Consider the following 13,644-nt stretch of genomic DNA (forward strand, 5'->3'; position numbering starts at 1 on the left):
TTAATTTGAAAAATTAGAGATTTATCATAACTTGCATATAACTCATTTTAGACTTGGTAAATGGCATGGCCATGAGTTGATCTTTGATATATATTAATTTGGGATGATTTAAATGAGGTTTCAAATCTAGAGATTAAAAGGATTTAATTTGATTTAAATTCTAGTAAATTGTGTTTGGCTTGTATTCCATTTTAGACTTGATATATGGTGTGACCATGACTTAGTACTTGATATATATTAATTTGAGACTATTTGAACAACTTTTGAAATCCAGAGATTTAATTGATTTAAATTAATTAAATTCTATTTGATGATATCTTGCTCATCTTACACTTTTGATTTGATATATGTAAAGACCATGATATGTTACTTAACATATATTAATTTGAGGTTATTTGAAATTGATTCGAAATCTAGAGAATTTAATCATTTTGTTTAATTAAATTCTATCTAATGGCTCCATGGATCTATTTGTGTTTAGAAGTTGTTTCTATATTCAAATCATGGACTTGGACTTGATGTGTATTCACTTGGTTGTGTTTTGAGCATTTAATAACATTGTTGTTATATTTATATTTATGAGAACATGTCTTCTTTATGGAATATATTGTTGCCTTGTGTAATGAATTGCACACTTTGTAATTGACATTATGTATGCCATTATGGAATTTAAACTCTAAGGCATGAATTGTGTGGTTTTGACCTACTTATGTATGGAAGGTGTTTTCGTGTATTATATAAATGATGTATAAGTTGTGAACTTATTTGGTTTATTTTGGAGTCTTAGGACATGGTTGTTACAAATGGCATGGCTAGAGTTTGGCTCTAGTGCAGGAGGTATGAGTTCTCCCCAACTGAGATAGTGCGCACTTAGGGTGGTCTTCCTTGCGGGTTCATGCCCGAAATAACCGTTGAGGTCTCGGCAGAATTCTGAGCTTAGATATCCAAGTCTTCTACTATTTGATTTCGTATTAAATTCTAAGTTGACAATCATGTTTAATTGTGACTTGTGGTTTTGGCTATTGGCGATTTTGATGTTGTTAAGTACATCCGAACTTTATGATTTTAATGAATCATTGTAAATTTTGATGTTGTTAAGTACATTTATTGTTTATAATTTTTAATGAATCATTGCGAGTTTTGATGTTGTTAAGTACATCTATGATAAATGTTCAAATGTAGCTTAGGAATGATCCTATAGGTTTATTTAGAACATAGACGTTAGGTTGCATGACCTATTTTAGTTCTTTTCGTATTTTAGATTTCAAGTTGATAACCTTGAGAATCTATATTTTGTTGTTCTATATAGCATGTCCTTATGTTGTTCGGAATTGTATGAAGGGTGTGAATTATGCGAGAAATGAGCTATGGTAGCTTAGGATGCTCCCTGAGTCTCACATTCGACATAGACGTTAGGTGGCATGATCCTTTTGAATTGTTTCGTGTTAGTCTAAAAATATTTAAGAAATCGAGTCGATACATGCTCATTCTCTATGAGTAAACTTGTTTACTCACCCCAAAGTTACTGGGGGACTATTTCAGGTATGAAGACTTGGTGCATGATGTTCATCATTGCTTGGATGATAGTTGACTTGAAGGCTTTAGTTCTTGTAAAGGTTGGCTTGAAATGTCATTTGTAGCCTTAATTGTCAAAATGTGTATTTTTGATTCGATATATGTAATGTGTACATAACTACACTCTTTACAATGTATTTGACATGTGTGAGATGAGGCTGGAGGCCAATGACATGTATTTTGTATCCTATGTAATTTATGACTTCATGGAATATTATGAAAATATTAAAAAATATTAAGTTTTTGTTTCACCATGTTTGCATTGGGTGTGGGAATTCTATTTTGATTCTTCCGTAGGGTCTCATTAACCATGTATGAAGTCTGGCCAAGGGCCAAATGGTATTTTGAAACCATTTCATAATTTTGAATTCCGAGTTTTCATTCCAAGTTCCATTTCTATCGTTTTGGCCGTTGGGGGGTCAGATTTTGCATCGGCGGTATTTTTAAGCCGTGGATCATTGTAACGCGTCCAAATGGATAAGTTACGTCTACGTGCATGATCGTTTCTGGGAAAAACCCTTTTGTTTGTGTTTTGAACCTCCTATGGACTCATTTCACCCATTTGTTGAAAAATCTTGCTTAAGGGCATTTTGGGGATTTCCTTTGGGAAATAAATTCTATTCTTGATTCCATCACATAGAAAATGTGATTTCGAAGGGAGTTTCTTCACGACATTTTTCTGAAAAATGTTGTCTTGGTGTTGGAAATCGCGTTTGCAAACCCATTTTCTGTAATTCTACCATTTTTTGCATTTTTGGAGGTTCCAGTCCACCCCACTGCTGCATTTGGTGGGCTCCTGCAGTGTTCGGGCGGGCGCCGGTGGGTTTCTTCCGCAATTGGCCGGCCCCCGCAGCTTTGGGCAGGCGCCCGCGGGTACTGTTCCTACTCCAGACACTTTTTTTCAACGGGCCATATCTCACTCGTTTTAACTCCGAATTGGTCCATTCTTGAGTCTAAACTGACCGCGTCAAAATAAGCTTTCCAATGGTACCAATTAGAGCTTTAGATTCCATTTTAAACTTAAGTTATTCATGTTTTAGTAAGGTAGTGTCAGAATTTGGTTCTAACGGGATAGGGTTTTCCTTCCTTTGACTTCGGGACTTGATATGTTTTCCGTCCGGACTCCGAATCAGGTGATTCTTGAGTCTAACTTCATTATTTTTTTGTTGTCTTTCCAATGGTACTAGTTTTAGTTTTAATTGTTTCTCCTAGCTTAGGATATCGATATTTTAGTGAGAGGGTGTCGGATTTGGTTTGAACCGGGATAGGGTCATCTGGGATTTCTTTTAGCTGAGGATATCCTTGTTTTAGTAAATTGTGTTTGGCTTGTATTCCATTTTAGACTTGAAATATGGTGTGACCATGACTTAGTACTTGATATATATTAATTTGAGACCATTTGAACAACTTTTGAAATTGATGGTGGTTCACCGCACTACACCATATGCTTAAGAGTGTGCATTAAGGCGAGGGCCAAGTTTTACATTTATAAAAGCCACTACTACCTTCACTAAAAATATAGTTAGGGTAAGTAGGGATAGTCCCAAGGGATTGGAGTCGAATTTGGTTTTGGAATCACTATTAGGGTTAGTAGGTCGAGTGATTAAACAAATAGTTGGTTGGTTGATTAACTAGAGAGCAAATTAAACTAAATAATTGAATGTAATAAAGAGTAAGTAAGAGAGAGAGATCTTGGGGTTTAGAGGTCACCACCAAACAATACTTTTCTACACCCTTAACAAGTGACTAATGAGGGAAATGTGTGTTGTAATATTGATATGTGTGTGCGTTTGGGTGATTTAATTAGCAAGGATGACCAATTAAGTATATATTGTCTAATCAACATGTGAAAAGTACAATATATCTAACAATTAAGTATATATTGTCTAAGTAGCATGTGAAAAGCACAATATATATAGCAAGTCAGTAATCTTTTCATTAAGCTCACAAGCCAAATACACCACAAGGTTAGAGACATATGCTACTTGCATTCAAAAGTATGGAACATCAAACAACAAGTATGGATTGTCCTCCAATCTAACAAATATGCTACGACTACACTACAATTAAGCTAATGACATGAAATTAAACTAATTAAGCTAAGGGAGAGGCACAATCCATCAAGAAATGAGCATGAACCATTAAGAAAATTATAAGAGCATTTCATTAAGCACTATGTTTTGACAATCTCTAGATCTATGGCATTAATACACATAGACATACATCAATAATACAAGAAATAAAGACAAACACTTAAACATCTATTCTAGCATACATAGATATATGGATAGAATGAAATGATCAATTGGAAGCATTAAACCACATAAATCATTGAATAAACAAGATCTATATATATAAAAGTGCCAAAACATGTATTACAACACTAATCCTTCAATAATACACAAAATCAAGATGTAGAAAGCATGCTTGGGGCTAACTCTAGCCCCAAGAGGATGTCTAGCCACTCATGGTAATGCTTTTCCAACCTTCAAGGGCAAACTCCATGGAAGAAATCTACTCGTTGGTTGATGAAGAGCTCCCAAGCTTGTGTTTCTAGCCTTCTCCTCCTTTCTTCCTCCCTAAGAATAGTCTCTATTGTGATAGATGAATTCTTTCTCAAAAAGTGTATCATATTCTATATATAGGTAGGTAAAGTGACACACAAAATGAGCTGGGGTCATGCACAAAATATTCCCCAATGATTGGATAAGGACAGCTTTCAATGAGCTAGAAATTTAACTTTTTCGCACTGGAGGAAGTTCGATCGATCGAACCTTGGACTTGGATCGATCGAACATGGCTGAGATCTATCGAACTGAAGTTGGATCGATCCTCAATGGCGGTGCCTTTTTGGATAAAAACAAATCTGAGATATTTCGAAGATATTTTTGGGAAAAAGACAAAAGTGGTTGGTAGGGTGGTATAACTAGATAAGATCAATCATTTGGATAAGGACAAGGTAGTTCGATCGATCGAAGAATGATGTTAGATCGATTAAACTTTTGAGATCTCTGAAAATGTCATCATGTCTCTGATCCATCTTGAAGTGCTGAGATTGATCATGTTAGATCGATCGAACTTTGATCTGAGATCGATCGAAGATGTTGAATTCCACCTTTTTCTTCCTTTTGCTTCCACGTGGCTCTTTTCTTTGATTCATCCCAGAATTGCTTTATTTCTGCTCTTATTTGGCTGAGTTAGCTTATTTTCGGGATAAGTGCCTGAAAATGGAAATAACACGAAATCAATCTAAAACGGTAAAGTAAGATAGATAAAGGTATTAGAATACCTAAGCTTAAGGGGTTTAAATACGCACTTTTCAGCTCTCATCACACCCCCAAACTTAAATATTGCTAGTCCCTAGCAATGAACTAGAAAGTAAAGGAATGAAATGAACAACTATACAACTATGTACTAGAAAGCAATAAATGGATAACGCCACTTTCATAGGGAACATGATTGCACTTAGCAAATACAACAAGCCTTTTAAACCCCTAGGTTACCCCTAGTGGAAGAGTGAAGTCTCATGAGGGTTTCCAGAAATGATACCCACAAACATTAAGCTCATTCTTTCAAAAGAGGTACCAATATTGCAAACAAGCTTTGGGAGAAAACTACCTTAAGTATGCAATTTTTCAAACATTTCCAAGTAATCTCCCAAAATCTCAACATCAAGTAAGCAAGTATGGTCTTCCACACATCAAGAAAATGATCATACAAATCAAAACAACTCTAGAATCCTCTTTGAGTGGACCGGCATCAAGTGTGTTGCTATCTAAGCCAACTAAAGAATTAATCACATCCTTACCCTCAAACTAGCACACAAATCTAGTACCGATCATCAAGACAAAAAGTGGACTTTTTATTAAAGCTTTATTGTTCTAGGTGCACTTATTCTTTTCACTCGATTTTTTTTTTTTTTAGGATCAAAGATGGAAGCATAGTGCAATGTGTTGATCTATTAATCTTTCTAGCGATTTATGAGGTCGAGCGTTAAGTCAATGACTCCCAAACCAGACGGCTTTAGGGCATTAGGCGTTCAAACACCCCTACGGACTTACAAGCTCAAATCAACTAGGCAACAAATGAAGACAACCTTCATCTAATCATTTCCCACTTCTCACCTTTTTGGGAGAAGTCCTCACTTTCTATTGCTTTTTTTTTCTTTTTTTTTTTTTTTTTTTTTTTTTTTTTGCATAAACAAGTTTAATTATTAACATAGAGTTTGGGCCCTCCACCTTTTGGTGCGAGAAGTTCAGTGCTTGATGAGGCTAGAATCCCGACTACTTAGGGAAAATGGGTTGTTATCCACCTTTTGTTGAAAAATTATGTATCATATACTATAGTTTAATTTATTTAAATATTATTTGTAAATATAATATTTATTATAATAATCTATATATATATTTATATAGTTTAATATCAAGAAAATAAAACTATAAAAGAACCTGATAAAGTCGAGGCTAGAATTTAATTCTATAGCCTTAAGACAGATACGCCCCGCTACGGTGCTAACGGACTCTTCGGCGTCTATCTCCCAAGATACAACGACTTTTCTTCCTTTGGTAGTAGCACTTCAAACCAATGGAATAGGCGAACCGGCTCGGTGTAGTACTCTCTGTTGAACTCAGACTCGGAGACCAGGATTGAACCCTAACTCAGAGACCAAGATTTAACCGAAACTTGGAAACCAAGATTGAACTGAAACTTGGAAACCAAGGTTCGAACCCAATCCAAACCAGTTTAGGTTGAACCCAAACCAGTGGCTGAACTGAACAAAGAAGAATTAGAAGAAGAAATTCAGAAGAAGAGAAGAAGATTTCTGAACTTGGTGTGCATTGAAATGAACCCAATGATGGGTATTTATAGGCTTGTTGGTGCCTATTCTGAATGGGTGCACCTATAATCCGAATGGGTGCAACCATTGTTGACCAATCAGAATTAAAAAACTGTTGGTGGTTTTTTAATTTGTAAAGGGTGCAACTCTTGGTTCAAAATTAAAACTGAATCCTTTAAATTCTGATCCAGCCCAGCCCTTTAATTTCGTCCAGTCCAGCAAGCAAATAATCCAACTTGGCCATTAATTCAGCCCAGTAAACAGGCCCATTTTGATAAGTCCAGCATCAAAATAAAATTACAACCACACAGGCCCATTCCAACTTTGGGTAAAAAGTTAAACCCATTTCACAATCAAGCCCCGCCCCGCCCTAGCCCGGACCAGACCGGGTCGGGTCGGGCGGGCGGCGCGCGCGTGTGGTAGTTAGTTCGGATCCAGGCTAGCCTAGGTCCTCCCCCTCTTAAAAATTTGGGTGCCCTTGGGCCCAAACCCAAATCCCATACTAGACATATATATACTCAAGGTTGCTTTGCTACTTTTTCGATGTGGGACAAGTATTTCCCACTTTATTCACACCCATTTAGGCTTTATAAATCACTTACTTTGGAGCCAATTTCTCATTCACCCGGAAACGGATTTGAGAAAATAAATATACCACGTTCATCTCATCGCAGAGAGGAACGCGCTTATCAATAGATTTGCAAAAAATTCTTAGCGGAATCTTTTTAAAAATCCTTCCAAAGTTTGCGTTTTCTAATGCCGTTTCCAACAATCCCCCACATGAATGAAAATTTGCGCAGATTACAAAAGGAGAAGATACAGACACTATAGAGAGTACTATTGGAAAGTTACTGCATCGGGATAGGTAGCTTTTGGCCTTAAACCTTCCCTAGTGTATTACTATCGGATTTACTAGCTAACCAGTAAACATTATGTCTTGAACTGTTCAGCCGTTGATGTAAACCAAGACAATAGCAAACAAATAATTCCTTCCCACACAAAGTCGGTTCTCACGGTTGTGTTTATATGGCCCTGAACAACGCCTGGTATTTCATGAGCGCTCCAGAAAACTTAGCCTTAGAAGTTCTCATAGAAGCGGCCCCACTTCACACTCATATAGGTGACTTCTTATTAAGAGTATCCTACCATACCCCACTTGAATTTTCAAGGTATAAGAGTCATTAAAAGCATAGCTTATCCTACTCATCGCTGTAGGTAACACTGTCTCATCATAGAAATGGGTAGAAGATTGAATCTTCCCAGTGCTTCTGGTGAGCCATTCAGTATTTCTGTTATCCCTTTGAACCTAGATCTTGGGATCTCCAGTCAACTAGGTTGGGTTTCCATTAAGATGACTCGTTAGCTTTCGGCTTTAATCCCATTCCCCTCGATGAACTATATACTTGCTCTCTTGTCAAACCTTTTGTAAACGGATCCGCTAAATTATCTTTTGACCTGATATAATCTATTGAGATTATCCCACTTGAGAGCAATTGTCTAACGGTATTATGTCGTCGACGTATATGTCGAGACTTACCGTTGTACATATTACTTTGTGCCCTTCCAATTGCTGATTGACTATCATAATGTATACATATAGCGGGCACTGGTTTAGGCCAATTTGGAATATCTTCTAAGAAATTACGAAGCCACTCAGCTTCTTCACCTGTTTTATCCAAAGCAATAAATTCAGATTCCATAGTGGATTTGGCAATACAAGTTTGTTTTGAAGATTTCCAAGATATGGCACCTCCTCCAATAGTAAAGACATAGCCACTTGTGGATTTAGAATCCTTTGTATCTGATATCTAATTAGCATCACTGTATCCTTCAAGTACTGCTGTATATCTAGAATAATGTAATCCATAACTTATAGTATATTTTAAATACCTTAGAACCCTAATTATTGCAGTCCAATGGTTCTATCCTGGATTACTAGTATATCTACTCAATTTATTAACTGAGTATGCTATGTCAAGGCGTGTGCAATTCGTCAAATACATTAAGCTTCCTATAATGCGAGAATACTCAAGTTGTGATATGCTAGGACCAGTATTTTTCGATAAATGAAGATTTACATCAATAGGAGTCTTTACAAGACTACTATCCCCTTTATTAAACTTTTCTAATATTTTCTTAATATAGTGAGATTGAGATAATACTAGACCATCTGATGTTCTAGAAATCTTAATTCCTAGTATGACATCAGCTATGCCTAAATCTTTCATATCAAAATTTTTGGTCAACATCTTTTTAGTAGTTTTGATTATAACATCATTACTACCTATTATTAGCATATCATCCACATATAGGCACACAATGACATATCTATTTTGAGTGTTTTTCACATACACACATTTATCACACTCATTAATTTTAAAACCATTTGACAACATCACTTTGTCAAATTTTTCATGCCATTGTTTAGGTGCTTGTTTTAATCCATATAAGGATTTTACAAGTTCGCACACCTTCTTTTCTTTCCCTGGAACTATAAACCCTTCAGGTTGTTCCATATAGATTTCCTCCTCTAATTCACCATTTAAGAAGGCAGTCTTAACATCCATTTGATGTATTTCTAAGTTTTGCAGTGCTGCAATAGCTAGTAACAATCTAATGGATGTTATTTTTGTGACTGGTGAATATGTATCAAAATAATCCAGGCCTTCTTTTGCCTATATCCCTTAGCAACAAGTCGGGCTTTATATTTTTCAATTGAACCATCAGGCTTCATCTTCCTCTTGAAAATCCACTTATACCCTAAAGGTTTAGTACCAGGAGGAAGATCCACCAGCTCCCAAGTATGATTTTGCATGATGGATTCAATTTCACTATTTATGGCTTCTTTCCATAAATTAGCTTCAGGAGAAGACATAGCTTCCTTGTAGCTTTGTGGCTCATTCTCCAATATATATGTCAGAAAGTCAGGATCGAATGACTTAGACGTTCTAGCTCTTTTGCTACGTCTAGGTTCTTCCTCATTTTCATCATTTATAGACTCTTGGTCTATATTCTCTTGTATATTGCTATTAGCAGTATCATAATTTCTTTTAAGAGGATTTTTGCATGGAAATATATCCTCAAAGAAAGAAGCATTCCTTGACTCAATAATTGTATTGACATGGATATCAGGAATGTCTGATTTATGCACAAGAAAATGATATGCACTATTATTCTGTGCATAGCCTATGAAAATACCATCAAAGGTTTTTGGTCCTATCTTAACTTTCTTAGGAGTAGGAACCGCAACCTTAGCTAAACACCCCCACACTTTTAAGAATTTATAGGAAGGTTTTTGACCTTTCCATAATTCATAAGGTGTCACATTTGATTTCTTTTGAGGTACCTTGTTGAGAACATAATTAGCAGAGAGCAAAGCTTCCCCCCACAAATTCTGGGTTAAACCAAAACTTATCAACATAGCATTCATCATTTCCTTTAAGGTACGGTTTTTGCGTTCAGCAACACCGTTCTGTTGAGGTGAATAAGGAGCAGTAGTTTGGTGAATAATACCATGTTCTGAACAAATGTCAGTGAATGGTATTTCGTATTCACCACCTCTATCACTTCTAAACATCTTTATCTTTTTTCCAAGTTGATTCTCAACCTCATTCTTGTAATGTTTAAACATTTCCAAGGCTTCATCTTTACTTCTTAACAAGTATACATAACAATATCTTGTGCAGTCATCAATAAAAGTAACGAAATACTTTTTCCCACCTCTAGTTGGCACAGATTTAAAGTCACAGATATCACTGTGAATTAATGCTAGAGGTTCAGTACTTCGCTCTATGGAGTGAAATGAGGTTCTAGTCAATTTTGCTTCTACACATGTTTGGCATTTTTGATTTAAATCAATATTAAATTTAGGTATAGATTCCATGTTAATCAATCTACGAATAGTATCATAATTAACATGTCCTAACCTACCATGCCATACATCAGATGAGTCAATAATATAAACAGAAGAAGCACTAGCTTTATTATTATCATTAATAGCTTTGGGTACAACAGTCATTACATTGAACTTAAATAGTCCATTACTTAGATACCCTTTGCCCACATACACCCCATTCTTAGTCAGCACAAACTTATCAGATACAAAGACCAGCTTACCCATTCTTACTTAGTAGTGACCCAGAGACCAAGTTCTTCCTGATGTCTGGTACATGCAGCACATTATTAAGAGTGAGCTCTTTCCCTGAGGTCATTAGTAGCTTGATCTTTCCTTGTCCTTCAACCTTTGCAGTAGAAGAATTCCCCATGTAGAGTTGTTCTTCATTATTTATAGTTTCATAGGTAGTGAACATCCTCTTTTCAGAGCAAACATGACGAGTAGCTCCTGTGTCCACCCACTATTCTCTGTTGTTGCTTACCAGGTTGATTTCAGAAACCACAGCTGAAAGATTTAACTCTGATACATCAGCTGTCAACTTATCTTCTTCAGCTATGTGCACCTCAGTGGTCTTCTTCTTGGGGTTATGATGTGTTTTGCGGCTACGACAATCTTTAGCTCGGTGTCCTAGCTTGCCGCATATGAAACACTTCCCAGTGAACTTCTTGTAGTTTCCTTGGCTAGGACCTTCTCCAGAATGCTTCCTCTTCTTATTTTTTTGTCCTGCTTCCACTACATTTGCCTTTGACACTATTGAAGAATTTCCGGCTCTCTTTTTAGATGTATGGTTATCTTCTTCAATTCTCAGCCTGACAATTAAGTCTTCGAGCCCCATTTCCTTGCGCTTATGCTTCAAGTAATTTTTGAAATCTTTCCAAGTAGGTGGCAGCTTTTCAATGATTGAAGCTACTTGAAAGGATTCACTCAATGTCATCTTCTCAGCATGTATCTCATGTAGGATCAGCTGGAGCTCCTGCACTTGGCTCACGACTGTCTTGGAGTCTATCATTTTGAAGTCCAGAAATCATCCAACCACGAATTTCTTCAATCCAGCATCCTCTGTTTTATACTTTTTGTCTAACGACTCCCAAAGCTCTTTAGCAGTATTTATTGGACTGTACACATTATATAAGGTGTTGTCCAATCCATTGAGGATGTAGTTCTTGCATAGGAAGTCTCCATGCTTCCATGTATCAACAGCTCCAAGTTTGGTAATGTCTGTATCACCCTCATCTAACACTGGAGCAGTCTCAGTCAGATACTTGCTTAGATTCAGAGTTGTAAGGTAGAACATCATTTTCTGTTGCCACCTTTTAAACTCTGTCCCGTTGAATTTTTCGGGCTTCTCCCCATGACTGACGGGAACATTAGGCACGGTAATACTCGTACTTGCCATTTGTCTGTTATATATTGATATATAGACCACGAGTCAAATTATAATTAATTATAACAAGAATAATAATTAAATAATTATTACTATAGTATAAAGGTATCTGTCTTAAGATTGTTGAAAAATTATGTATCATATACTATAGTATAATTTATTTAAATATTATTTGTAAATATAATATTTATTATAATAATCTATATATATATTTATATAGTTTAATATCAAGAAAATAAAACTATAAAAGAACCTGATAAAGTCGAGGCTAGAATTTAATTCTATCGCCTTAAGACAGATACACCCCACTATGGTGCTAACGGACTCTTCGGCGTCTATCTCCTAGGATACAACGACTTTTCTTCCTTTGGTAGTAGCACTTCAAACCAATGGAATAGGCGAACCGGCTCGGTGTAGTACTCTCTGTTGAACTCAGACTCGGAGACCAGGATTGAACCCTAACTCGGAGACCAAGATTTAACCGAAACTTGGAAACCAAGATTGAACCGAAACTTGGAAACCAAGGTTCGAACCCAATCCAAACCAGTTTAGGTTGAACCCAAACCAGTGGCTGAACCGAACAAAGAAGAATTAGAAGAAGAAATTCAGAAGAAGAGAAGAAGATTTCTGAACTTGGTGTGCATTGAAATGAACCCAATGATGGGTATTTATAGGCTTGTTGGTGCCTATTCTGAATGGGTGCACCCATAATCCGAATGGGTGCAACCATTGTTGACCAATCAGAATTAAAAAACTGTTGGTGGTTTTTTAATTTGTAAAGGGTGCAACTCTTGGTTCAAAATTAAAACTGAATCCTTTAAATTCTGATCCAGCCCAGCCCTTTAATTTCGTCCAGTCCAGCAAGCAAATAATCCAACTCGGCCATTAATTCAGCCCAGTAAACAGGCCCATTTTGATAAGTCCAGCATCAAAATAAAATTACAACCACACAGGCCCATTCCAACTTTGGGTAAAAAGTTAAACCCATTTCACAATCAAGCCCCGCCCCGCCCTAGCTGGGACCGGACCGGGTCGGGTCGGGCGGGCGGCGCGCGCGTGTGGTAGTTGGTTCGGATCCAGGCTAGCCTAGGTCCTCCCCCTCTTAAAAACTTGGGTGCCCTTGGGCCCAAACCCAAATCCCATACTAGACATATATATACTCAAGGTTGCTTTGCTACTTTTTCGATGTGGGACAAGCATTTCCCACTTTATTCACACCCATTTAGGCTTTATAAATCACTTACTTTGGAGCCAATTTCTCATTCACCCGGAAACGGATTTGAGAAAATAAATATACCACGTTCATCTCATCGCAGAGAGGAACGCGCTCATCAATAGATTCGCAAAAAATTCTTGGCGGAATCTTTTTAAAAATCCTTCCAAAGTTTGCGTTTTCTAATGCCGTTTCCAACACCTTTATCAAGAATGAAAGCTTTCAATGCACTACTAGCCCAATTGGGATATAACCAATTCAATAATCAACAAAGCATGTACCCCACAAATGAATGCTAGTGTGCGCCTGTGCTAGTGTAGAATACTAGAGTGAATCTCAAAACAATCACAAAATCAAGATGATGTGGACCACAAGTGCAAGCAAGATATCAATCTTTCGAATAATTTACTCATAAATGGCATCCACAAGGCATACAAGGAGTATTGGACTCTTAAGTCAAGCAATTTGTAAATTTTAAGCAATAAAGTCCTCAAAAGATCAAAATCATCGCTAATTATGGATCTCAATCCTCAATCATGCATTTAAAACTCAACTTTAAGTAGAATGCAACAAAGACACCTTACCCCCAAACTTAAACCGCACATTGTCCTCAATGTGCAATGAGAACAATGGAAAAGATGGAAAGAGTATACTATGGTGGCGAAAACATGAAGCCCAGTAATGATCCAATATGAAAAGGTTCTCTCCCAAACTTGGAATCAACAACCTACTTGAATAAC

The sequence above is a fragment of the Cornus florida genome, unplaced genomic scaffold, assembly GCF_030987335.1.
Source record: "Cornus florida cultivar Cherokee Brave unplaced genomic scaffold, ASM3098733v1 CherokeeBrave_3.0.0_Hap2_Chr10, whole genome shotgun sequence".
Taxonomy (NCBI): domain Eukaryota; kingdom Viridiplantae; phylum Streptophyta; class Magnoliopsida; order Cornales; family Cornaceae; genus Cornus; species Cornus florida.